Raw genomic sequence first — 26662 nt, forward strand, 5'->3', positions numbered from 1 at the left:
CCGTTCTGAAGTCACTGTTAAAAGAGCAGTGATGATCCATTGCATCATGATGGGAAAAGAAGTGGAAGTCCATCAGCTGATCTCAGCTGAACTCTACAAAATTGCTAACAAAAATTCTAAAGAGGCCAGGTTGGCTTATCCAAGTGTGATCTCTCTGCTCTGCAAGGATGCTGGAGTAAGGATGGGAATAACTGAGTACATCTCAGTTGAGAAGCCAATCACCAAAGCATCAATGGAAAAACAACAAGCACAGGATGATCCCATCAAGAAGAAAACGCAGGAATTTCTTCCAGAAATCCCTTAATCTGAATACTGGGAGTATCTTGAGACATCTGTTACCAAGATACGGGAAGCTATGGAACAAATCATAAAAGAACAAAAGGAACACAGTCAAATTCTTACCTATATGATTAAAGAACAAGAGGAGCAAGGGCGTGACTTAAGGGACTTGAAGCGCCAGAAGTTATCTCTTGAAGGACCAAGCATCCCAAGGATCAGAGGAACCCCCGTTTCCCAGAACAAAGGTTGTTAACTTCCAATTTCTGTTTTAACTCTGTGATAGTGTCCTTATAGAAGTTTACCTTAGGAGTCATATAGTAGTAATTAGTATCTATTTTGATTTTATCTCCAATTAAGCTATAGTTTATTTTTCTCATCATCAGCAAACATGAATAAAGTAGTAGATCTTTTGAATAAGAGGCAATAAAATTTCGAGTTTTAATAAGAGAAATTCTAATTAGTTAAATGTGGTGGCAATGCTTTCTGTCTTCTGAATGAATGCTTGAATAGTGCATATGTCTTTTGAATTTGTTGTTTAAGACTGTTAAATATGTTGGCTCTTGAAAGAATGATGAACAAGAGACATGTTATTGATAATCTGAAAAATCATAAAAATGATTCTTGAAGCAAGAAAAAGCAGCAAAGAACAAAGCTTCCAGAAAAAAAAAAGTAGCGAAAAAAAAAAGAAAGAAAAAGAAAAAGCAAACTTTAGAGTCAATTGGGTGATGGTTCATTAGCTGGGTATAGGTTTATTTTTTTTTTTTATTAATTGGGTGGTTCCTCCAACCAGAGTTATAGGTTTTAGAGTATGGATCATTAGCTGGCCTAGATGAGTTTCCAAGGTAATTAGCTTCCTCCCGGTTAACTCCTTCTTCCGTTTCCAACTCTTCTTGGGGTGATGGTTGAGCGTGGATAGCTGCAACCTGAGTCTTTTTCATTTGCTTGGTCAATTCAGCCAGTTGTTTGGTGATCATCTTGTTCTGGGCCAGGATTGCATCCATATGGTTTAATTCCAAGGCTCCTCTGTTGTTGTTCCTATCTGATGCATAAAAGTACTCATTGTCAGCCACTGTCTCTATAACATCAATGGCCTCTTCAATGGTCTTCTTCTTGTTTAGAGAGCCTCCAGATGAGTGGTCTACAACCTTCCTTGATTCACAATTCAGCCCTTTATAAAAGATGTGGATTTGCACCCACTCATTAAACATATTAGGTGGGCATTTCTTTGTCAGGTCTTTGAATCTCTCCCAGGCTTCATAAAGAGTTTCACCATTCTGCTGTCTGAATGTCTGCACTTTATTTCTTAGCCTGTTTACTCTTTATGGAGGGTAGAACCTTGTTAAGAATCTGTTCATTACATCTTCCCAGGTGGTCAAGCTTTCTTTCGGAAATGACTCCAACCATTTTGATGGTTTGTCCCTCAAAGAAAATGGAAACAGTAGCAATCTATAAGTGTCAGGATGAACACCATTAGATTTAACCGTGTCACATATCCTTTGGAATTTAGTGAGATTCTCATTAGGATCCTCTTGTGCACTTCCTCTGAAAGAACAGTTGTCCTGGACAAGAGTTATGAGCTGAGGCTTCAATTTGAAATTATTAGAATGGATAGTTGGCCTTTGAATGCTGCTGCCACAATTTCCTGGATTTGGATTGATGTATGATCTAAGAACTCTCCTCTCTTGTCCAGCAAGGGTTAACTCCACCTCTTCTGGCATGATTGTTCACCTCTCCTTTATGATGGTTTTCCATATCCTCCTCCATGGTTATATCAAAGTATTCTTCCTCTTCTTCTGCACCAACAACTCTTTTTCCTCTTGCTTCCCTCCTTAATCTCAGGAAGGTTCTTTCCGGTTCACTATCAAAGGAAGTTGAAGTTTCCTTTCTCCTACCTGTCATACAATGAACAAGTACAAGAAACAGCAAGTGTAGAGTCTACTAAAATAGAGTACAGTTAGCTTGGTTAGAGCAATTTATCAAATAGTTAGTAGGTTAGCTTGCTGGAAAGTAAAGAAGTAAGGTAAAATTAAAGAGAAATAACTAACAAAAAATTGCAAAGAATAAAACGAACAACTGAAATTAAATTGCAATTAATAAAAAAAAAGTAAATTGCTCAATCTAGTTATCCTTCAATTTAATAATTGTAACGGCACCATAAACTTGATTCGCGGGAATTTGCCTCTTAACAAATTTTCTTCCGGCAAGTGTACCGAATTGTCGTCAAGTAAAAACTCACTGTAGAGTGAGGTCGAATCCCACAGGGATTGGTAGATCAAGCAATGTTAATTGGAGAATTATGCTAGTTGAGCAAAATCAAAATTTAATTGGGAATTGCAGAATGTAAAATTTGGCGGGAAACTTAAATTGTAAGAAATTAAATGACAGAAAATTAAATTGCTAGAAATTAAATGACAGAAGCTTATATTGCAAGAAATTAAATGGGAATGGGGAATTAGCATGAAATTAAGAGTAGAAAGTAAATAGAATGGGTAGATCAGAGATGGGAGAATCATTGGATTTAGGAGATGTATAATTCTCCGAATCAAATTCATTTTTATCTCTTTCGCAATCAATGCGTTCATTGATCTCCTTGGAAATCTTAATTGATTGGATCCCAATTCCTTGGCTTACCAATCTCTCTATGCATGAACAATTGCCCAATTCCTTGATTTAAGTGCTCATGGTAAGAGATGAAGTTTGGTCACTGATTATACCACACAAATTCTTAGATCAAAGTGTTGGTAGGATTACATGTCACTATATCCATCCAAACCTCAATCTAATCCAATGTGAGAAAGCATTTCTAGCATGATCTCCTCATTCCTCTTCCAAGGTTCCGAGGAGATCTAATTATGAATAGCTTCTTTCCCAAGATAACTATCCAATTTGATGAAAAACAAAAGCTTTCTAGCAAAATCAAGAGAAAAGAAAGAAGATTAATGAAAATTACTATTGATCTAGTGAATTACGCAGAGCTCCCTAACCCAATGAAAGAGGTTTAGTTGTTCATAGCTCTCAAAATGGAAATGGAAATTGGAATTGAAAGATGCATTCTGGAAATTCACAAAACAGAGAATGAAAAATAAAATGTAAAAGTGCCCAGCAAAGTAAAAGTCAAAAAGCCCTCTCTAACTTAAATTCTAAGTTATTTATACACTTTCTTCCGTTGATCTTCAAGCTCTGAATTGGACTTTTGGCCATGATGGACTTGGGTTGAAAAATGGCTCCAATTGGTTTCGCTTGGTGTTGAGAAGAGATCTGTGTGAATTTTGAATCCTGATGCTTCACGTTTGAGTCAACGTTTGAGGGACAACGTTGACTCAAACGCCCTTCAGAAGAAAACCAGACAAACCATATATTTTGCTGTAACTGGCGTTTGACTCAATGTTTGAGGGCCAAGGTTCCGCTATTCACGCGTACGCGTGCTTTACGCGTCTGCACAAAATGGTCAAAAATGCTCATCCACGCATACGCGTGCTTTGCGCACGCACGTGGATGCAAAGATTTCATTTTGCAGTTTCAAAACCAAGTAGGGGACGTTGGCTTCAGCATTGGACCTCCAACATTCCCTCCAACGTTGGCATTTTCACGCGTGTGCGTACTCCACGCTTACGCATGCATTGCCTTTTTTCCATCTACGCGTACGCGTCGATTTACTTTTTTCAAATTTGAATTCTGGGCTGAGCATCGCGGACGTTGGAGGCTAGCGTTTGAGGCAAAGTTGGACTCCAACGTTCGTGTAATGACGCATACGCGTGACGCACGCGTACGCATGGATGATCGATTTTGCCATTCCACGCGTGCGCGTGACGCACGCTTGCGCGCGGATATGAAAATTTTGCTTTTTCACGCGTACGCGTCATTGACGCGTACGCGTCACTCAAAAATCCTTCAGCCCCAGAATTGATCATTTTCTCACAACGTTGGGGTTAATGTTGGACCCCCAACGCCACCTCCAACGTCAGCATCAGCAGTGTTTACAGAGAAGTGCTTTGTTTCTCTTCCAACATTTGAGGCAACGTTGGTGTCCAACTTGGCCACCAAAGTTGCTTCCCCTCTATCTTTTCCATGCTCCTTCTTCAACCTTCCTTCATGCTTTCTTTCACCTATCATCAACCAACACATGCATCAAAGCATTGCTAAAGTCATGAGAATTCTTATCGTTCTTAGCATACAAGTAATCATAGCATAAATCATCATGAAATTGCATCAAATTACTCATGGTTGAATGAATCTAGGCATACATGAATTTCTATCCAATTTGCTTACATAGAGCTCAAGAAAGTGCATAAAACCTTAAATAAAGAAAAAAAGGCTAGTGAAACTAGCCTAAGATGCCCTGACATCACAACACCAAACTTAAATCTTGCTTGTCCCTAAGCAAATACTGAATTTATTAAGAAGAAAGAATGAAACAGAAGGTGATGTTCATATCAACAAGCCTTTATTATTAGTTAATGGGGTTTTATGCAGAAAATACAACAGCTCACTTTTTATTGATTTTTAGGCCTAGAATGTCTCCTTCAAGCATCAATTATCATACTGTTATGACCTCTTATTATTCATTCATCCTTGGTAGTTGTTTTTCTTCATTTTCTTTTCCTGTAAACTTTTTTCTTACTTGTAGCTTAGTGTCATGTATTGCAGTAGCTTCTTTAGCTCATTTGTACTCAACACATATTCACTACAGACACTTGGCTCACAATTCTTCTTAAGACATTGATGCCCAGCACCTCTTTAGGTCACTAAATGCCTTGTAACTAGGTTGCTCTTGATAATGGACTTTCGGTTGATAATCCCGGGTTAGTTAACCCAAGTTACCAAGTGTTAAAGCACTCCATAGAACCTAATCATCCAAGCAGATCCTAGTACACAGACACCACAGGCATATGTCCTAAGGTCCAAGCTATTGGTGTCTAGCCTTATTCATTGCTTTCTTTTGTTTTTGCTGCCACTTTGGCTTTTCTTTTCTTTCTTTCTATTTGTTTTCCTTTCCAACCAAGGACTTTTATTTACTAAGATTCATAGACAGTAAGCTAATTTATGCTAAAATGGAAACAATCTATCCTTTTATTCATTACAAGTGAGCTACTACATAATCAAACATATATACCACCACTTACTATTATTTCATCTTTTGCTAAAAAAGAACTATTCCACTTCTTGTTTAAACATTTCTTTTATTTAAGTGAAAAGACTTAGGGGACAAGACAAGTATTTAACAAGTGAAAGTGAAAGCACACACTTAGGCTAGCATACTTATGGCAAACTTAAACACACAGAATGCAGAACACTTTAAACTAAAAGTTACTATCAACTAAAACAAACATGTTCTTTCTTTATTGAATGTGATAAACAAGGAGCAAGTCCACCTTTCATTTTTTGTCCTGTTTGTCTTTCTTCTTCTTCTCGCTTGCTTGCTTACTAGTTTCTCCCTTGCCTTTGCCCTTTAGCTTTTGCCAGAATCTAGCTTTCTTCATTGTCTCTTCTACTCTGTTTTCAAGGCGTATTGCTTTATCTATTTTCTGTGATTTTGAATGCATGATATAAACAACGCATATTTAAATTTAAATAAAAAAATGTTGATATACAAGGAACAGGAATTTAGAGAACTATTATGAACTCTCTGCAATAAGTAAAAGTTTAATCCTTAAAACAAAAGAAACAGCAAAGAAAAAGAAAAAAAAGGATATAAAAGCAAGGTCCAAGGCTCTGAGCATCAATGACTAGGGAGGTCAGACATGATTAAAAGCTCAAAGAGTTGTTTCGCTAGTCATATGCTTGTGGTGTTCTTGTGTCAAGTAATCCTTGAGACAAAATATTTAGAGTCGAGATCAATTGCAATTAACAGAGTATGCTAAAGGCTTTGAGCACCACTGTCTGGGAGTAACTGAAAGAAAAATCAGAACTTAAAGAGGGTTCCCCAGTTAAGTGCTTGTGGTATTTCTATGTCAAGTGAAGCTAGAGACAAAACATTTAAAGTCATGGCTAGGCTCAAGGTGCAAAGCACCAAAGAAAAGAGATTCAAAGAAAAATTGCTGTGTTCAAGGGTTAAATTGAGTTACAAAAGATCAGAGAATTCATAATATTATCCGGATTCTAATTCCGAATGACAGTGACATCTTTCTGATTCAAAGGAGAGTGAGATGCCAAAACTATTCAAGATTGCAGTTGTAACCCCACCATAAGAAGAAACATGAGCTTAATCGAACTCTCATTCTCATGCAAATTCACATTCTAAGCCTATATAAGTTTTGGTTGCTTGAGGACAAGCAATAATTCAAGTTTGGTGTTGTGATGTGTGAGCATCTTTTCTATCTTTTCCTAGTGAATTTGCATTTAATTTGTTGATTTTAATAAAGAATTAATTATCTTTTAGCCACTATGGATGCTACTTTGAATCTTGTGCAATTCTGTTTATTTTAGGTAGCATTCGGCTGGATTTGATGGAGTTTCTACAGCACAAGAATTAAAGGAGATGACAGCGAGGAGCGACGCGCACGCATACCTGACGCGTACGCGTGAAAAGCGAAGTTTCACAGCGACACGTGCGCGTACCTGACGCGTACGCGTGACAGGCGCCACATGCAGAAAACGCTGGGGGCGATTTCTGGGCTATTTTTGACCCAGTTTTCAGCCCAGAAAACACAGATTAGAGGCTGCAGAATGGAGGACTCAAGGGAACACTTCTCATTACTTCCCAAGTTAGGCATGGATCCTACGAAGCAAGTGGTCTCCATCCATCAATTGAAGACATGCTGATTGTTATAATTAATTCTGATTTAAAATTTATTATTTATTTTAAAATAGGAAAAGATATTATTTTAGTTTTAGAAATTATATTTTAAATTAATTAGGATTAGATATAAAAGAGAAAAAGAAACTTCCCTCAAGGGGGATTCCAATTAGTTCACTTTTCATTCCATCTCAGCCCAATTTGACAATCCTAGTTTTCCACTCTGAACCATGAGCAACTAAACCTCCACTGTTAAGGTTAGGAGCTCTGTCTATTGTATGGATTGATACTATTATTTTTTCTATTTTAATTCATGTATTGATTTCTATTTCAAGAATTGTTTTCGTTCTTTATCTTATGAATTTGGGTGGAACGGAAGTATGACCCTCTTTCTAATTAAGTTCTTGTATAACTTGGAAAAGCTCTTTACTTGAATAACAACTTGAAAACATATTCTCCTAAATTTCTAATTATCTGGACTTAACGGGATACGTGACATATAATCCTCTTATATTTGGGTAATTAGGATTTATGTGGCATATAAACTAGAATTGAACTTCACCCTCTAATTGGAATTAAGTGACCAAGGAATTGGCGGTTGATAAATTTTAGAGGAGACTAGAAAGGTCTAAGGAATTAGGGTCTAGTCACATATAGTTTGCCATGAATTAAATCTTGCATGATTAAAATAGTAAGTAAGAAAGGTCAATCTGAAAAATAGATAACTCTGAAGCCTTAACTGCCTTCTCCATATTTTATTCACCTCAATTTACTGCTTGCTTTATTAATATTCTGAATTTACTTTTAATGCTTTTGAATACCAAAACACTCTTTTCTGTTTGTCTAACTAAGCCAATTAATCAACCATTGTTGCTTAGTCCATCAATCCTTGTGGGATCGACCCTCACTCACCTGAGGTATTACTTGGTACCACCCGGTGCACTTGCCGGTTAGTTTGTGGTTATAAAATCCGCACCAAGCCCCTAACATGACTCTGTACGACGGTACGTCTGATCCAAGCCATCATCTCAGCAATTTCAGAAGTCGGATGTATCTTACGGATGCCTCAGATGCAATCCGATGTAAAGCTTTCCCGACCACTTTGACCAAGACGGCAATAAAGTGGTTCGACAGCTTGCCGCCAAGGTCAATAGCAAGTTTCGATGACCTCGCCAAGAAGTTCCTAGCTAGATTCTCCATCCAGAAAGATAATGCCAAGCATGCCCCAAGCCTGCTAGGAATTAGACAAGGAGATCGGGAAAGCCTCCACAGCTACATGGAAAGATTCAACAAAGCATGTCTGGACATACAAAGTCTGCCCACAGAGGTAGCTATCATAGGTCTCATCAATGGCTTAAGAGAAGGACCCTTTAGCCACTCCATATCAAAAAAGCATCTAACATCTCTGAACGAGGTACAAGAAATGGCAGAAAAGTATATTAATATGGAGGAGAACTCTCGATTAAGAGAAACCTCAAAATCCGGATTCTCCCACCCACCTCAGGACAAGGATAAAGAATCCAGAAAAAAGGAGGATCAGCCTGCTGAGAAACCTCAAAAGTACCACAACTACACCCCGCTCAGAGTATCACTTGTGGATGTATACAGAGAGATATAAAACACTGAAAAGATCCTGCCACCTTGTACGATTAAACATAAAAGAGGAGGAAGAAATCAGACAGAGTATTGCAAATATCACCGAATCTATGGACATTCTACCAACGACTGCTTTGATCTAAAGAACGTCATTGAAAAACTTACAAGAGAAGGGAGACTAGATCGATCTCTAGCTAATAAAACAAACGACCCAAGGAAAAGAAGAAGGGATGAAGAGGTCGGACGAGTCGAATGCCCACCTCACACCCCTGAGAAACATGTTCATATGATAAATGGGGGATTCGCAGCAGGCGGGATCTCTAAGTCGTCACGCAAGAGACACCTCAAAGAGGTGTACCAGGTTGGAGGAGAAGACAGGTCGGTCGACCTCCCCAGTATCACCTTCACCCAAGAAGATGCTGTAGGCATCATCCCAGGGCATGATGACCCCATGGTCATTACCATAATACTAGCCAACACCAACCTCCACAGAACACTAATCGAGCAGGGAAGTTCCACGGACATCTTATTCAAAACTGCCTTCGACAAGCTCGGCCTACAAGAAAAAGAGTTCAGAGCGTATCCGAATAGCTTGTTCAGACTTGAAGACACCCCGAGTCAACCACTAGGATACATCTCCCTGCATACAACCTTTAGGAAAGGAACTCGATCCAGGACATTGAGCATAGACTATATTGTAGTCGATGTGAGCTCGGCCTACAACGCGTTAATAGGTCAGACAACGTTAAACCAGCTCGCCGCTGTAGTCTTCACTCCACACCTATGCATGAAGTTTCCCACTCCAGAAGGGATCGCTACCATAAAAGGAGACCAGAAACTTGTGCGACGTTGTTACAACAAAAGTCTGAACCTTAAAGGAGACCCCAGAGGAAAAGAAACCAACACTATAGAACTCGGCGGAATCCGAGCTCGCGAAGAACTCCACCCTCTAGCAGAAGGTGAGACTCAAGAAGTTCAAATTGGAGACGATCTAAGCAAAACAACTAATATAGGGGCAAATCTGAGAGAAGACTTAAAGGAATTTCTAATAAAGCTCCTAAGAGATAATTCCGACCACTTTGCATGGAAGGCCGCCAACATGCCTCGTATTGATCCCGGACTAATGTGCCACAAGTTAGCCGTATATCCAGGGTCCCGGCCAGTACAGTAAAAACATAGGAAGCTCGGCCCGGAAAGGTCGCAAGCTGTAGAGGAGCAGGTACAGGCCTTGTTGGAGGCAGGGTTCATAAGGGAGGTAAAATACCCATTATGGCTAGCCAATGTGGTGTTGGTCAAAAAGTCAAATGGGAAGTGGCGGATGTGCACCGATTACACCGACCTCAACAAAGCCTACCCAAAAGATCCCTACCCGCTCCCAAACATCGACACACTAGTTGACACTTCGTCAGGCTATCAGTACCTCTCCTTCATGGACGCTTACTCGGGATACAACCAGATCCCAATGTATCAACCCGACCAAGAGAAGACGTCATTCTTGACCCCAAAAGCAAACTATTGCTATATAGTTATGCCCTTCGGACTCAAGAATGCAGGGGCTACCTACCAAAGACTGATGAACAAAGTCTTTGCCGACCACATCGGAAAGCTAATGGAGGTTTATGTAGATGACATGCTGGTAAAAACACAAAGTGAGGAATCATTGTTGTCCGACCTCACTAAAGTGTTCGACACCATAAGAAAGCATGGTATGCGACTTAACCCCGCAAAGTGCACCTTCACGGTAGAAGCTGGAAAATTTTTGGGCTTCATGCTCACCCAAAGAGGAATCGAAGCAAACCCAGATAAGTGCCAGGCCATACTTCGCATGAAAAGTCTGACCTGTGTAAAAGAGGTCCTGCCACTCAATGGAAGACTAGCGGCTCTATCTAGATTCCTAGCCGGATCAGCCCTAAGATCTCTCCCCTTCTATGCAATATTATGGAAGGCACAGAGGTTTGAGTGGACCCCAGAATGCGCACAAACCTTCCAATATTTCAAGAAATTTCTGGGGCAACCACCTGTCCTTACTCGACCTCAGGAAGGTGAAGAGCTCATACTATACCTCATCGTAGGGAGTCGAGCAATAGCCTCAGCACTAGTCAGAGAAGACGAAAGTGGGTAACAACCCATCTACTTCATTAGTAAGGCTCTACAAGGGGCTGAATTGAACTATCAAAAGATAGAAAAGTTCGCCTATGCTCTCATACTTAGCTCCCGACGACTCCGACCATACTTTCAAGCTCACACCATCAGAATACGGACCAACCAACCCATAAAGGGGATCTTACATAAAACATACTTAGCTGGAAGAATCCTACAATGGGCTGTCGAGTTATTCGAATTCGAGATCAAGTATGAAGCTCGGACTGCTATTAAATCCAGTACTTGGCTGACTTCATCGCAGAGTATACTGAAACCCCGGGCACTCCCACAAAGTGGAGCCTTTATATAGATGGCTCCTCAAACAAAGCCGGGAGCGGCGCAGGCGTCATTTTAGAGAGTGATCAGGGAACCCAAATCGAGCTCTCAACTTTCCTTGAAGCTCGACTTTCCGGCCTCAAATAATCAAGCTGAATATGAAGCGCTACTAGCTGGCTTGAGGCTGCCTAGGAAAGCGGGAGCTCAAAGACTTACTATGTTTAGCGACTCCCAAATAGTTACTTCGCAAATAGAGAGGAGCTATTAAGCTAAGGATCCCACTATGAAAAAATACCTCGACAAAACCAAAGAACAGCTCGGAGAATTTAAGGGATATGAGGTCCGACACATACCCCGAGAACAGAATGCCCGAGCTGATGCACTTTCAAAACTAGTCAACACCAAACCAGGGGACAACAATAGAAGCCTCATCCAAAAAACTCTCCAAAATCTATCAACCTTGGAGGAAGAAAGGATCCTGGCCACATTAGGACAGGATCAAGGATGGATGACTCCTATAATCAACAACCACAAGTCAGAAACACTCCCAGCAGACAAAAAGGAGGCAAAGAGGCTAGCACGAGAAGCTCAGTACTACACCATAATACGAGACGTCCTATATAAGAGAGGAATCTCTACACCTCTCCTAAAATGCGTCCCGACCTCCGCTACAAAGGAAGTTATCGAAGAAGTCCACAGTGGCATGTGCGACAATCACCTCGGGGCACGAGCCCTTGCTAAAAAGGTACTCCGAGCTGGTTTCTACTGGCCAACCTTGCAAAGGGAAGCAATAGAGTTTGTCAAGACATGCCCACCATGCCAGAAGTACACCAACTTCTATATAGCTCCGCCTGAGGAGCTCATCTGTGTTACTTCACCCTGGCTATTCGCAAAGTGGGGGCTCGACCTCCTTGGACCCTTCCCCCAAGGGTCCGGACAAGTCAAGTTTCTCATTGTAGGCATAGACTACTTCACAAAGTGGATTGAGGCAGAGCCATTAGCTAATGCCACAGCCCAAAGAAGTCAAAAATTTCTATACAGAAATATTATCATAAGGTTTGGGGTCCCATACTCCATCACCACAGATAATGGTACTCAATTCACCGACACAGGCTTTAGAAATCTGGTAGCTGATCTAAAAATCAAGCACCAGTTCACCTCTGTAGAGCACCCACAAGCCAATGGACAGGCGAAAGCCACCAACAAAGTCATACTGGCCGGGTTAAAACGGAGGTTACAGGACGCCAAGGGAGCTTAGGCTGAAGAGCTCCCGCAAGTCCTATGGGCATATCGGACAACACCACACTCAACTACTGAAGAATCACCATTCTGACTTGTTTACAGAATGGAGGCAATGATCCCCATAGAGATAGAAGAAGGATTGATGCGGTATTTTACAACCCACAAACTAACCGGCAAGTGCACCGGGTCATACCAAGTAATACCTCAGGTGAGTGAGGGTCGATCCCACGAGGATTGATGGACTGAGCAATAATGGTTGATTAATTTACTTAGTTAGACAAGCAGAAAATGGTGTTTAAGAGTTCAAAAGCATTAAACAGTAAATTCAGTAAATTAGAAAGCAAGCAGTAAACGAGTTGTGAATAATATATGGAGAGACAGTTAAGGCTTCGGAGATATCTATTTTCCGGATTGACTTTTCTTACTAACTATTTTAATCATGCAAGATTCAATTCATGGCAAACTATTATATGGAGACAGTTAAGGCTTCGGAGATATCTATTTTCCGGATTGACTTTTCTTACTAACTATTTTAATCATGCAAGATTCAATTCATGGCAAACTATATATGACTAAGCCCTAATTCCTTAGACCTTCTTAGTTTACTCTAACTTTCATCAACCGCCAATTCCTTGGTCACTTAATTCCAATTAGAGGATGAAGTTCAATTCTAGTTTATGTGCCACAAAAACTCTAATTACCCAAATATAAAAGGATTATATGTCACGTATCCCGTTAAGTCCAGATAATTAGAAGTTTAGGAGAAATTGTTTTCAAGCTATTGTTCATGTAAAGAGCTTTTCCAAGTTATACAAGAACTCAATTAGAACAAGGGTCATACATCCGTTCCACCCAAATTCATAAAATAAAGAACGAAAACAATTCTTGAATTATAATCAGTACATAAATTAAAATAGAAAAATAATAGTATCAATTCATACAAATAGATAGAGCTCCTAACCTTAACAATAGAGGTTTAGTTGCTCATGGTTCAGAGAGAAAACTAGGATTCTGAAAAACTGTAAATTGCAGAATGAGGTAGAAGAAAAAGAGAAGAGCCGAAGGGCTGATTCTTTTCCCTTTTATATCTAATCCTAATTAATGTAAAATATATTTTCTAAAACTAAAATAATATTTTTTCCTAGTTGTAAATAAAATAAAAGTTGAATTAAAATTAATTTGATTGATCTGTGCAGGGCTTGAGGAGTGTGGGGACCATTGGTTGCATTAAAGTCCACGCTGAACTTGAAAATTTCCAAGTTCAGCGTGGAGCAGGCAGCGTCTCCTTTGGCGTTCATTCTTGAGTCCACGCTGAACTTGAGAATTTCCAAGTTCAGCGTGGAGGAGGCAGTGGTTCTTTGAGTGAGTCATTTTTGTCCATGCTGAACTTGGAAATTTCTCAAGTTCAGCGTGGAAAATGTGTGATTCCTCCTTTGTACGTGGACTCCACACTGAACTTGAAAATTCTCAAGTTCAACGTGGAGAAGGCCAAAACTGCTGAGGGAGAAGTGTGTACTATTATATATCGTTGGAAAGCCCTGGAAGTTACTTTCTAATGCCACTGGAATCACGTCAATTGGACCTCTATAGCTCGAGTTATTTCTGTTTGAGTGCAAGGAGGTCGGGGTTGACAGCATCACTCGCTTTCTTCCTTTTCTACTACAAAACTCCGTCAAATCCATCCGAATGCTACCTGAAATAAATGAAAATGCACACAACTCAAAGTAGCATCCATAGTGGCTAAAAGATATTTAAATCTTGATTAAACTCAACAATTTGAATGCAAATTCACTAGGAAAAGATAGAGAAGATGCTCACGCATCAAGGATCTCCTAGAATGATCCTCTATAATGAAGATTCCAACTCTTAGGCTCAAAGGGAAGAGCTCGACCTACTTCAAAAAGTCCGAGAAAGAGTTCGGATTAAAGAGGAAGCCCTAAAGCATCGAATGGCTCTGAGGTATAATCGAAAGGTAGTCCAGCGAAGCTTCACCACCAAGGATCTTATCTTAATCCGAAATGATATCGCAACAAGTCGGCCAGGAGAAGGGAAGCTAGCAGCTAACTGGAAAGGACCATACCGAGTAACAGAAGTACTGGAAAAAGGTTACTACAAGGTGTCTGACCTTGAGGGACGAGAGTTACCCAGGTCATGGCATGCTTGTAACCTAAGAAGGTACTATAGTTAGAAAAAAAGATCTTAGGTCAAGGTGCACTCTTTTTCCTGATGAAAAGGTTTTTTAATGAGGCACCAAGCCGAGATCTAGAAGGGTAAGCACTCATATGTATATACTCCTATTCATATTTCTATCTTTTATTATCATTTGAATAAAGTTTTCAGATTCCCTAAAAAGTTTCCTACCAGGACGCATTAATCTAAGCTCATAAAACGCAAAAATTCATCGTCTGATTACAAAGAGGTCGGCAAGGTGAAAACAAATTCATCGACCGATTACAGAAAGTCGGCAAGGTGAAAGCGATAGAAGCAGATTAATGCAAGAAGTTATAAAAAGTAACCCATAAAAAGAGACCTGACGAGGTCTGACTAAAAATGGATTACTAAAAATAACTTAATAAGGCCCGACAGAGAAGTCGAACCAACGAAAGAATCACTAAAAAAGGACAAAGACACCTCCGAAAGGTCCGAGCTGCTTAGCTATAAAGGTACAAAGTCTTGCAAAAAGACATTACCTAAAAAGCAAAAGCACAAGTCAAGACAGTGCTAAAAAGTCATCCAAACAAACTATAAAGAAAAGGTTCCTTATCGTAATACTACCTAAAAAGTTGTTGGAATATGACTAAAAAGCCCGGGTAACAAAGTCCTACAGGTCGACGTCAGCCAAGAAAAAGTGCAAGCACAATCTCAAGAACAAGCCAAAAGGTTGAGAAACAACTTAAGGCTCAAAGTGCTTGGCTAAAAGGAGAACAGCTCTGCTCGAACAATGGAACAGGGCTACAAGGAAGTCGATGACTAAAAAGGTTCTATAAGAACACTAGAAAGTTATCGGACAAGTTAGCCCGGACACCAAAGGATCGCCTCACTCAAGCAGAAAGTAAGGCATGATTCAACGAGGGCCAAAAACCACACTGCAAAAGAGGTCGGACAGAAAAGTACCCACCATCCATAAGAATCCAAAGGTTGTAAAGGTATTACCAACATATCAGCAAAACACATCCATCATAATAAAACATTAAAGACTCAAAGGTTATTTAAAAAGGCATCCCAGGAGTTTAAAGTGTTTGTTTTTGCAAAATAAAAGTTGCCAAGAAGCAACCAAAGTATCAGAAAAAGTCACCCACACGAAGAGTTAAAAAAATAAAAGTTTAAAAGTCCACAAGCCGGACTATGCAAATATACAGAAATCATAAGGGGTCCAAATTTTTCCCAGTACTAGCATCCTTAGCAGAAGGAGGAGGAACAGTCGAGATCGGAGTAGCATCCACAGTCCCATCCTCCTGATTCAGGATCTGGACATCAGGATCAGGCTCGGGACGGTCGACCTCAGTTGAAGGAGTAGAAGAAGTCGAGGCTGCAGAAGCTTTGGCTGGTGGCACAGGAGGAGGACCTTCATCTTCATCATCAGGGGCTGGCACAATCTTGCCATCCACCACTATATTATCCGTACTGAACAAGGAGAGGTTGGCCTCAGGAGCAACAACTCGAACCTGAGCCTTCAGGATCTCGAACATGTCAGTCATGCTGATCACCATGTGACCCTGAAGCTTGGCGTAATCATCATAGACCGATTGAAGCCTCTCTTTGGTTTCTAGCAGCTCGCCATAGTTCTGAGTATAGCTCTCCTTATACTTCTTGGCAGCTTCATCAGACAAGTTGGCAGGAGCCTCTGCCCTAGTAGCTCGCTCCTTTTCCTTTTCCACATCAATCTCCAGCTTTGCAACCTTGGCGTCGAGCTCATCCTTCAAGCCCTTAACCCTGTCATATTCAGCCTTCACCTCCTCCAAAAAAGCCCTAGTGGCATGAACAGGAGACTCTTTAATGATTCGGGAAAGGGCCGCACCAATGTTAGCAACCCGAATACTACTACCTACAACAAAGTCTACGTGGTGGAGAAGTGACAATCGTCCAGAGGAATTCGACCGTGAGGGGCAATCAGCTCATCAGCAAACCCCACGGCGTCAAAATCTTTACTATTCAGATCAAAAGAACCCACAATTTTTTGTCTTTTCGGGAGAGGACCAGCAGCAGTAGGAGAGGAGGCAGCACCAGAAGATGGTTGAACTGGGTCAGAAGGAACAGTCCAAACTTGAGGAGTCGGAATGATCTTCCTTGGCCCAGAAGCATCTGAGGTCGGCCTCTTCAGAGGCAGTTGGGAAGATCCCTTCCCAAAAGTCTTCGTTGTCAGACTCTGCGTAGCGGTCGCCTTTTTTGCCCTACGGAAGGCCTTCATGGAATCTGTAGACTTCACCATTTCTGAAAAAGAAACCAACAAAATCAAGTTACAGGTAAGAAAGGTATAAATCGGCAAACAAACAAAAAAGGAAAGCTAAAAAGAAGTCGGCCACTACCCAGCTCAGCACGAAGAAGGGAAGGATCTCCCAGAAACTTTTTTGTATCTAGGTGAGGAGGCTCCCCCCAGTTCTCCTCTAACACACTCACAAAGGCTTGTTCTAACTCGCTCAAGCTCTCCCAAGAATATTTAACCACTACTGGATCCTTTTGCCATGATAAAGGGAAGGTGGGCTCATCATTTTCATCTAAAAAGAAGGGTCGAGCTCCCTCCACAGCTCGGACCTTGAAGTAGTAATTCTTGAAGTCACGAAAAGACTCATCATACATGGAGAAGACCTTCTTCCCTTGAGTAGCTTGGAAGGAAATCCAAGAGGCTTTCTTCTTAGCAACCCCAGGCTTTGTCAACACAAAAAGATAAAGAAAGAGAGATTGGGTAGGTCGGACACCCGATTCCTGACACAACAATTGAAAGATTTTTATAAAACCCCATACCTGACACAACAATTGAAAGATTTTTATAAAACCCCATAAGTTCGGATGGAGCTGAGAAGGGGCTACATTGTAAGACCACAACAGGTTGGTCTCAAAGGTGGTAAAAGGGATGGTGATATTCAACTGACTAAAAAAGTAGTCATAAGCATAGAAAAAGAGTCATTCCCCCTGAGTCAAGGAAGGAAAACTAACCCTCTCCCCAGGGTCAGGCGACACCAACTCATAATTCTTCTCCTCATCCCTATCACTACAAATCCTATGAAACCTCCTAAGTCTCACATAGTATTCAGGGTCAGCCACTGTAACACACATTAGGACTATAGAGTCCAGGCAGTCAAACATGCCGTCAGGGATCTTGGTAGACATTTCAACAATATTTTTTCATGAAGAAATAGGCCAACTATCCCTACATCAAGAAAAAGAAAAAATGGTCACTACCAAACAACTCAGGCAAATAAGGAAACAACTCGGACAATAAAAAGTAATCAGCAAGTGTCAGACATGGCAGTAAAAGGGAAACCCCAGGACTCACGCTAAAGTCCAGGGGTAGCCTTTGGAAGCAATAACAAGGCAAGAATTCAAAAAAAGGGAAGTTGACAGTCTATGACCTCTCAATAGAAAATACAAAGAGATCAATTCTTTTTTGGTAACATCACTCCATACAAACAGGAAGAAAGCCATCATCATCAATAGAAAACGCAAAAATCATCAAAAGTTACAACCTTCTTCTACCAGCAGTTCATCATCAAAGCTACAATCTTTCTCTACCAACAGTTCAAACAAAAGCTCTGTACAAGAAAAGGTCATGCAAGGATGAAAAGAGACAGGAACAGCGGCAAGCAAAAACCCCACGGAAAACAAGATTACCAGAAGGCACACATTTTTCTCAAACAGGAGTGACAGGGAAAAAGTCACAACAAAGATCAGACGAAAAGATGCAATCTTTTTGCAGAAAGAATCAGAAGCTTCTCAGAGAAAAACTTAAATACAAAATCAAAACTTTACAATGAAAGCATGAAGAAAAGACGATTATCGAAAGTAGAAAGAAGAAAGACCAACCTGGAAAAGAGAAGACGATAACTGCTCGAAGCCAAAAGAATGATGAAATCTGCGACCAAACAATCGCTTTCAGGCAAAGAAAATGGAAGGCTTGGGGACGTGAAAGCAAGAGAATGAAGCACCACAGCAAATAACAAACAAAGAGCGAAGAAAAAAGGAGAGAAGAAACGGAAAAACGATTCTCTAAAATTCAAAATGAAATGCAAAAGAGGGTAGAAAGAAAACGGTGAAGGGAAATTAATGAGCTTTAAACCCTCGCACGTTCCCAAGAAAGTGCAAATGCGCGCTACAATTAAAAAGGAAAAGGAAGAAAAATGCTTCGCATTCAAGGAGTCCCAGCAGGAGTTATACGGAAAATCGAGTAAACGCAAAATGCTCGAGCTCGACTTCCTCAAATGGTCAAAGTCTAAAGACACGACCTTAAGGGTAAGATCGAGCCCAAGCAGGGGCACTGTTCATACCCCGGGTCAAGCTATGCAACCCAGGCTGACTTCAGACAGGAACATCCGACCTCTTAAGGTTGGATCGCCACCGACCTCCCCTTAAAGAGCTCGGCCAAATCGCTATAAAGGCCCAAATAGGCCCAAACAGAGGGACACAGCCCACTCCAAAGGCGGTTGGCCTAAAAGATAAGATGACTTCACTCAAAGATAAGATAAGATAACTAACTTATCTTATCTAGAAAGGTCAGCCCACACCACTATAAATACACTGGAGCACCCAGGTATAACTCATACTCTGATTCTACACAAAAATACCTGCTCAAAGCCCATGCTAACTTAAGCATCAGAGTCTCTTGCAGGTACCACCCCCTTCCGGTGATCAAGGATCAACAACATCTCAAGGATCAGCAAGTCGAACGTAACAGCTCCGACCACAACAGCAAGATCTCCTCCAAGATCGACCTTCAGTTTCAGGTAACCCTCGGAACGATTTTCTCCATGTCGGACTCCAAACAAACTTAAAAGGAAACTATGCATATGTTAGAATGTGGGTTTCTGTGTACTTCTTATTTGCTTCAAATCATCCTAGGAACATCGATTCTTTTGCAGATGCTTTTCTGGCAACATCTTGTAGGTTTTCATGATCTTGGAAAACTACCGGTTGCTCGCCAGGCAAGTGAAAGCCCAAACGTACAACTGATGGATCTATATAATAAATGTTGTAATCAAATATCCTCCATGCTGCTTCACACGGGGATATGTATCTATAGTCATAATATATACCGACTTCATCACACTTATCATTCTCTGCATCCGTTAGCACTGTTGTAGAATGAAGCAGTGACTCGATTATTCCCTTTGTTTACATACTTGAATAGATATATATTTGATTGGTTGCACTCTACATTAATGTGAGCGTCATACCTTAGTAATAATTTTCTGTTGTGTAGGACAACATATCTATTATCAAGTTCAATCCCAGATTAAATTATTATCTTTCCATCCTCCAATCGTCTATCCATCCTGATCAACCGTTGTACTATCAACAAATCTCTTGAAAAAATGTCGTATGCACTTTTCCTTTTCCATGTATGGTGAGTCCCGTTTAATAGTTCCACATGGTCCGTGTATCATGTGTTTCTCTACAGCTTCATAGTATGTTGGATCAGCCTTATTATCTGGTATCTCAGTGTATATAATCCAATCAATGTCTACTGGGATCGGATATTTATCATCTCTATGTAAAAACACCAGAATATGCGCATGTGGCAAGCCTCGCTTATGAAATTCAATTGTGTATACAATTGAAAGTATTTAGGAAATTTGCTAGTTAAATAAATGGACTTTTTGGGAGATATAAAAAAGCTATGATGATATGTTATCCTGTGCCCTTCTAACATCCCTTTTGATTACCTTTCTTTATAAATTTTCAAATGTATGAAATATTAGATATAAAAAGATGAGTTTGCCTTATAAAATAGTTACGAATTGATTTTGTAATGTGATTGATGTATATTTTTTGTCATAGCAGTGTAAGGCTGATTATTTAAATCGTGAAATACTATACAATTAGAAACCCTAAGATTATGAATGGTCAAATACAAATTTAAATCTTAGTATACCAATTAATAGCAAGGTTGGAGATTTACTTGCAGTAACCCTTCCGAAAATTCTTTTTTTTCTTATGTCTTGTATGAGCCGATCATGTTTCACTTTCAAAGCTCTACAAACAACATCTGGTTTATCTTCGGCATTAAGTTCCCTATTCTTAAGAAAATCTTCCAGTTCTGGTCACTTAGGATTGCAAGTGAATGTCAAGAAGAGATCTGGATAGCCAATCACTCTACAAATAACTATTGTATCTTAGTAATTTTGTATCATGTATCTCGGACCTCCTGTGAATGATGATGGTAGTATGATATGTTTTTCCCCTGATGAAGGCATTTTTTCACCTCTCAAGACAGCTTTTGCTAAACCCCTATACATCTCACACCTAAACTTGTCCTACTCCAAGCGAATATACATCAACCTTAAAGACTCAATAATTGAATATGCATCCACCAAGAATTGTTGAAATAGTCTCTTTGTATAAATAAATGGCAATCCATCAGCTAACCTCTCTTGTACCCTAAAGGCAAAGAATTCCTTCATTGAAACATGTTTGCGAGACATTTTAGAAGAACTTGCCCTTTTATTTAGTGGTATATCTTCCTTGTAGCCATCTTCTCCGTAAAGAAACAATAAAGGATGTTGTAACCCCAGGTATGCGGGGTTAAGTTGGTTTATTATCTGTAGCCTTTTTCCCTCGTGTCTCGACCATAATATCCCTATTTGTTTTCTCGAGAGAAAAATCAACAACTATCAACATAGCTACTTCATTCATAGATGGGAGATTATACCTTCTACCATCTTTTCCAAGCTTGTCCAATAATCTTAACTTTACATTAGATTGGTTATTAACTACTATTTTTTTCCTAACCACACGGAATGCCTTGACTAAGAAACTTTGGTCATCTAGCATCAACTTCAAGTCCCCAACTATGTCTTCGTGAATCTTATTAGTTTCTTTTCCACTGCATGAATTTATAAAGGAATACACCTTTAATTGTCAAGTAATTTGGTTAAACAATCTAAATCACGTGTTAATAAAAAAGTGTTTGTATTGTACATATATAACATATACCTTACTGCTGAAATGCGATTTTGAATCTCATTATGTGTATCAAGAACATAAAGTTGTGTAAATTTCACCGTGTCCCTTCTTGTGGTAAGATACTTCCCATCAAATGGTAATTCTCACCATATAACACAAATGTATGTGGTCTTCTCCCAACAGCTCGAGCACGATCAATCTTGGCACCCATAGAAGTGAATTAGAATATATTATTGTATGTCCTAATATTTTCACGAAAGTGCTTGCTTCTACTGTCATCACCAAACAACAAATCATATAGGACTTTAGGTGCATCTTGTATTTGAGGGATTTGAACTTGGCCGCCTCTACAGCAAAGTGTGTATTTCGGATGATTTGTGTTGTAGTGCTTTTCTATCCTCTTGTCATATAAAAAAGTGCATGGCAATATTCACACTGGTGCCTTGCATATCTCATGTGCCAATATTTTGCAAAAATAGGATGAATAAAAGTTTATGCATATATTACTGAACCCTAATAATGATCTATTCCATTAAGAGTTTGGTTTTGTTGCCAAAACACTTTCGTTATACCTTCGTCTACTATTTGTGCCCGATTAGTAGATCTTCAATTATTTCAGCATCCGTTATTGCCTGTAAATTTTTTTATGTCAACTAAAATTCAGATAAAAACTCATTAACTAATTAAATTTTCTACCTTCCTTATTGTGCCCCTTTTCTGAGCAACTTGGTTGGGCAAGGGATTTGCGTTTGATACTCTAGGCTTCTTCCTTTGTTGAGAAGGAAAAGGTATAAAAAGTAACGACAATATTGGTACAATCAAAATTGATGTTGTTATGTGATTGTTGGGAGTGTTTAGGGATCCATAGCAAGCCCATTAAAGCTCCCGAAGCGAAAATAGTGTTCAACTTTACCATGCCCTTACAAGTTTTGGTAACTACAGAACTAAATGGAGAAGTAGAACTCATTTTTGCAAGCCACATAACTAAATGCTCAACTCACTTGTTTTTAAATCTTAGGGTTTAGAACCATTCTCCTCCTCATCCGAGAATAATTCTGTGTAGTACATTCTGGTCATAACTAATTACTACGCTTTGATTGGAACTACGACTAGGAAACAAGAAAATGCTTTTAATTATTATATATAAAAAAATAGTATAATTTATACCTACATCTATCATACAGAGATTGTATAGAGATCTGTTCCAAGGGTTACCTGAAACTGGAGGTCCATCTCGGGTGAGATCTTTTGTACTGGTCGGTGCTGACGTGTCCGGTTGGTGGGAGTCGGTCGGAGCTGTCGTGTCTGACTTTGTTGGACTAGCTTTACTGCTGATCCTTTGCCACCGGAGGGTGGGGGGTACCTGCAAGGGACTCCGATGCTTAAGTTAGCAAGGGTATTAAGCAAGTTTTTAGTAGAATCAGAGTATGAGTTATACATGGGTGCTCCAGTGTATTTATAATGGTTGTAGAATGACCTTTTTAGATAAGATAAGTTAGTTATCTTATCTTATCTTATCTTTGAGTGAGGTCATCTTATCTTCAAGGGAACCACCCTTATCTCTATAGGCTTGGGCTGCCCTTTGGATTTGGGTTGTATTCCTTGAGTTGGGCCCTTTTTGGGCTTTCCTGTCGATTTGACCGAGCTCTTTCGAAGAAGAGGTCGGATAGTCTGACCTGAAAAGGTCGGTCGCTTTGTCGCCAATCATCCCGGGTCGGATAGCTTGACCCAGGGTATGAACAGTGCCCCTGCTCGAGCTCGGTCTTTCTTTCGGAGGTCGAGTCTTTAATCCTTCTCTTGGTGAAGTCAAACTCGAGCATTTTGTCGATTTTGTAGAGCCTTTTTGAATGTAGAACGTTTTCCTTTAAAAGCGCACGCTTTTACATTGGCGCTTTGGGAACGTGCGAGGGTTTAATGCCCTCATTAATTAGCTTTAAATGCCCTGTTTCCCTTGGTTTTTATTTTGAATTTTGCCATCAGAAATGGTTTCTCTTCTTCGTAACTTCTCCCTTTACTCTCTCGCTTTCTGTTTCTTGCCTAGAGTTCATAGTTCCTTCCCGCGACACCTGCTTTGCTACTGCTTTTTGCGGAAGAGGGGTGATTCTGGATTTCACCTTCCGCTTTCTGCTTCTGGTGAGTTCGAGGGGTGGCTCTTTCGCCTGTCGCTTCCACTTTTCTGCTTTCCTTTGTGACTTTCTCCCATTTTCCCAGGTTTGGTTCTTCTTCCTTCCTCTTTCTACGTCACTTTTTATGTCTGTTTTGAGAAAGTTTTGATTTTGCTTGGAGAAAGTTTGGATCTTTCTGCCTTTTGCTGTGCCTGATCGCTGTGTGTTCTGGAGTTTCTTTGTCTTTTGCATGAACTTTTTCCCTTTTCCTGTTGCTTGATGCTTTTAGGGCTTTTGCATGTTATCACCATTTCTGCTTGTGCCTTCGATGATGGTTTTTGCTTGATTCTGAAAAAGGTTGTGTCTTTGATGATTTTCTGCTTGGCATTTTTGATGTTGACAATGCTTTTTGCTGATAGACTGTAGAAAGATAGTGGCTTAGATGACTTTTGTGTTTTTACTTCCCTTTTTCGAAATGTTTGCTTACTTGAAATCTTCTTTTCTTGTTTGGGAGATGCCGGGACGTAAGCTGTAGATTTTTCCTGAAACCTTGCTTTGTTACTGCCTCCGAAGGATGCCCCAGGACTTTGGTTTGAGTCTTGGGGTTTTCCTTTTTTGTTTGTTCATCTGTATCATATTAGTCGAGTGGTTTTGCCCCTCGTTCGAGATGTTTTTTAGTAATCCAATCTTCTTTTCTTATTGTAGAATTAGTTGGCCTCATGTCTTCTCGCAATAACGTTGTAGAGATGTCTTCCAAAGTTTTCGAGGGGATGTTCGATTGGATGGACTCCCTTGTCTTAATGTGTGTCTCTGTCGTGGACGCTGAATTTTGTGTAGAGCTGAGGAAACGTCATAGGATTTGTGGTAACAGTGCTCGGGATAGGGATTATGAGCTTGTAGCTCCTGACTCTGGCGAGAGGGTTTGTTTTCCTACTTCCGTCGAGGGGGAGCGTCCCTTCTTCTATGCCTATGAATATTTCTTCAGCCAGTTGGATGTTACTTTTCCTTTTACTGCTTTCGAGACCGACTTGTTGTGGTCATGTAACATTGCTCCATCCCAGCTTCACCCGAATTCCTGGGGTTTTATCAAGATTTTTCAGCTGCTTTACCAAGAGTTAGGCGTAACACCTTCTCAGACTCTTTTTCTTTATCTGTTTGTCTCTGCCAAGCCTGGTGCCTCTTCCAAAAAGAAAGCTTCCTGGGTTTCTTTCAGGTCTGCCCAGGGCCATAAAGTTTTTTCCATGTATGACGAGTCTTTTAAGGACTTTAAGAATTACTTCTTTAGAGTTCGTGCTGTCAAGGGGGCCCGCCCCTTTTTTCTTGATAAAAATGACGAACCTGCTTTTCCTCTAGAGTGGCAGAAAGATGTGAGGGTGTCTCGTTATACTTGGGAGATGCTTGATGAGGTTGAGTGTGCTTTTGTTGTTGTTCTTGAGGATTTATGGGGAGAACCACCCCATCTTGATACAAAAAGGTTTTTGAATGACCCGTCCCTAGTTTAGACTGTTTTGGGTATTTGTTTGACTTGTTTCTGTACTTATTTCTTAGTTTGGCTTCCTCTTCTTGTGATTGTAACCCTTTACTGTGACTGATTTCTGTATTTGCAGAGATGTCAAAAAACAATGATTCCATGAAGGCCTTCAAAAAGGCAAGGAAGGCGGCTGCTGCTCAAAACATCTCGGCCAAGGCGGCTGGAGAGGGATCTTCTCAAGTTCCAGTGAAGCCGCCCATGCCGAGTTCTCCTGGGCCGAAGAAGGTGATCCCCACTCCTCGAGTTCGTCTGGCTGATCCTCCACAGACTTCTGCCGCTACTTCTGGTGCTCTTCCCAATAAAAAACAAAAAACAATTAAGGCTTTTAACCCTGACACCCTTGATTTTAATGCAATCAAGTTCGTAGATCAGCAAATCGGTCCCTACGGTGCCCTCCCCATGGATGATGTATCAATTATTCGCCATCTGGACTTTATGACCCAAAACAATGTTAAAATGGCATATATGGGGGCTGCCCTGTACCGAACTGCTTAGAATCTTCCTCTCCATGCCACCAAAGAATTTATGGAGGAGGCTAAAAAGGAGTTCGACTGGATGAAGGGCCTGAAGGAGGAGCTTGAAATGAGGGTGGCGAAGCTGGAGAAAGATCTGGAGAACGAGAAGGCGAGTTCCCTTTCTCTGGGGGCTTCTGTGAGGATGGCCGAGGACACGGCACTGAGGCATAAAGACAGCTATGTCACATCCTATCGGGAGGGAATGCGTCTGAAGGAGGAGTTGGAGAACGCCCAAGCTGATTACTCCGAGCTCCAGGGTCATCTTGTTGGCAGCGTAAATGCTGCTATGAGAACCTGAAGGAGCAGGTTTGGATTATTGCTCCCGAGGCCGACCTTACTCTCTTTAGCCTGGATAATGTTGTAAGGGATGGTAAGATTGTCCCTGATGACCAGGATGATGATGATGTTGAACCTCCTCCTGTGCCTTCTGCCAAAGTGTAAACCTCTTCAGTTCCTCTAGTTATGTCTAATCCGGATTGCCAGATTCTGAACCGGGATGATGGAACTGTGGATGCTGTGCCTATCCAGGCTCGCCCTTCTTCTCCCCGTACTGATGCTGCCGAGAAGGCTCCCGATCTTAGCAGATTTTCTTGGATATTTGTGTAAATAGCCCGGCTTGTGGGCTTTTGAACTCTTTATTTTGTAGTTTGGATATTTTGCTTGACTGTGGATACTCCTTTGGGTTGCTTTTTTAGCAACTTTTATTTTGACAAAACAACAAGTAATTTTCAAGCTTTTGGGCCTGACCCTAAAGCTTGTTATAATATTGTATTTTGTATCATGTGTTTGTCTTGGCACTTTTGGAAGTGTTGGGGCCTTGCTACTCAGCCTCTTTGGATTGCTTTGTACTTGTTGCTTGTAGGTTGGATCCTTTGAGGTCGTGGGTCCAACTTCTTTTTCAGTTTTCTCACTCTTACTTATATTTTTAGCGCTTCATAACTGATTTATCTACGTTGGACCTTGTTCCGAGGGTTACCTAAAACTGGAGGTCGATCTCGGATGAGATCTTCTGCACTGGTCGGTACCGATGTGTCCGGCTGGTAGGAGAGGACCGGAGCTGTTGTGCCCGACCTGTTGGACTGGCTGCACTGTTGATCCTTCGCCACCGGAGGGTGGGGGATAC

The sequence above is a fragment of the Arachis ipaensis genome, chromosome B07, assembly GCF_000816755.2.
Source record: "Arachis ipaensis cultivar K30076 chromosome B07, Araip1.1, whole genome shotgun sequence".
NCBI classification, from domain to species: Eukaryota; Viridiplantae; Streptophyta; class Magnoliopsida; order Fabales; family Fabaceae; genus Arachis; species Arachis ipaensis.